Here is a 2,278-nt window from a genome sequence, read left to right as displayed (position 1 = left end):
GCCTACACAGCTCCCATGCCCAAGAAGCTGGCCCTGGCAAGAATTATAGGAAGACAGAATAAATGTGATGGAAACAAGGCAATTCCTTTGAAGTATTATTTACAAATTTTGATGGGAAACATTTTTCTTGTTATTTGCTTAAGTAGAAAGGAGGATGGATCAAAATTTTTAGTTGATAGAAGGTTCTAGTTAAATGAGGTCAGGTTACTTGAGATTTTGACTGAAGATGGCAACCAGATGTTTTTGAGTTTTTACAATAAGATTTAGGCCAGATTTATTAAAAGTTTCACAGGGTTTTTAAAAATTGAAATATATTTCATAACATTGCATAAGTTTAAGGTGTAGAACATGTTGATACATTAATATATTGTAATATGATTGCCACTGTAACATTAGCTGTCACCTCCATCATGTCACATAATTATCATTTCTTTTTTGTGGGGGGAATATTTAAGACCTAGTCTGATAGCAAGTTTGATGTTTCCAGTACAGTATTATTGCCCATAATCACTACACTGTGCATTAGATCTTAGGAGTTATTTATCTATTAGTTGCAAGTCACAGGGATATCACAATGTTGAAAGCAGTTTCTAAGGAAGCTAATTGCCCAAGTTTACACAAATTTTTTTTTAGAATAATTTATCATTTTTAGCAAGAGAGGCAGAAATCTAATTCAGGCATAGTATTCTTTGAGTTAAACGGTGTACGGCATGGAATGGATTTCTTCCTCTGCCTAGTTATTCAAGGATAGATCCTGTGATCTAAAAAGGAACAACGTGCTGTTGTATCCATGGTAAGAGGAACTAACGGTCTTGTGCTTGTAAGACAGCGGCCCCGCTCCTATTTAGTCCTTTTACTTTCCAGAAAGAAGAGCCCGATTCTTACCGCCCCTTGGATGCCGTTTGGCCCTGTCTGGCGCCATTGATGAGAAATGGCAGTGGAGCCAATTCTTGGAGAATCACCTTCAGACCAGGCCTCCCCACACTTAAGGAAAGGGAGTAGACACTTTCACCTTTCCAGTGATTTGCTGAAAGAAGCCATTTGTATTTGCATAACTATTATTACTTTGTAAAACAGTCGGACAAAATGATTGTTGAAATAAATTAAAAAATTAAATCAGACTCATCTATATTTGCAGTCTTGAGGATATAGATTTTCTACTGAGCTGTGCTAATGGCATTTCAGTTTATTACATTAAAACATACTTTAAAAAGACATATTTAGCTCAGAAAGTGAATGTTGGTTAATTTTCCATTTTGTGCAAATCTTAGATGGCATTCAGTGTAGTCGCACTTGGAAGATCATGAGAGAAGTCACACTAATTGTACATAATCTAAACGTGGAAGGAATTGGCATCCTTTGGTTGCTAAGTAAGGTAACTACTGAAGTCTGTACAATCAGTCTTCATGTTAATTCCATGTTAGCACCAACTTTCCTTACATTTACTGTTCTCTCCTTACATCGCCAACCCCTGCCTGCTATGTCCAGGAGTCTTCTTCCACTATAGTTTAGTGTTATAATGTGTCCCTAAGTAGCTGTATCTGGGTATAAGGGGAGTTTCAGAGACGTAATCTCATCTCTCTCACTTCCTCTATTTTCACAGCCTCGTAACAATTTATGTTTTCACAAGGTCTCTTGGGAAAATTTCAGAAACCTTCATTCATCCATCCACTCTTTTCACGCTCACTCACTGAGTGCCCACATGGACCACACGTCAGGAATACAGGGGTGGGGTGGGGTAATAACACAGGACAGACTTGAGCCTTGGCCTCATGTCCCAGGGCCCAAATAAGTCTTGTGTGGCAGATGGACGTCTTTGAGATCCCTCAGGTGGCCCTCAGCTGATAAAATTAAACAGGGTGTTCTTTGCTTGGGAACAATAAAGTTCAAGTCAGGGCAGGATCAGAGACCCTCCTGACAAAGACCGTGGACAACCCACGTGAGATTTAGAAGCCCTTTGCCCTCCCCACTGTCCTGGATCTGTTCGCAGATGGGGCACGGAGTCTTGTGCGCAGATTCTGGCATCTCGGCACTCTGGCTCCCACTGAGGTTTTCGATCTTCTGGTGGGCTCAGGACACTGTGTCCTTGGTCTTCAAGGGTCTTAGTAGTACTGAACTCCTGCACCTGGCACTTATGGGCAGAGTCATGGAATCTAAATGCCCTTGTAGTAGGGACTCTTTTCCTAACCATCCCTAACCACATTGGTTAATCAATGTTAGTCCCTAGTAAACATCTGTGAGTGAATGAAGCATGCGTAACACCCTGGCTCTCAAGCCA

The sequence above is a fragment of the Pteropus vampyrus genome, unplaced genomic scaffold (genome assembly GCF_000151845.1).
Source record: "Pteropus vampyrus isolate Shadow unplaced genomic scaffold, Pvam_2.0 Scaffold81, whole genome shotgun sequence".
NCBI lineage: Eukaryota > Metazoa > Chordata > Mammalia > Chiroptera > Pteropodidae > Pteropus > Pteropus vampyrus.
Note: the sequence above shows the minus strand (reverse complement) of the source record.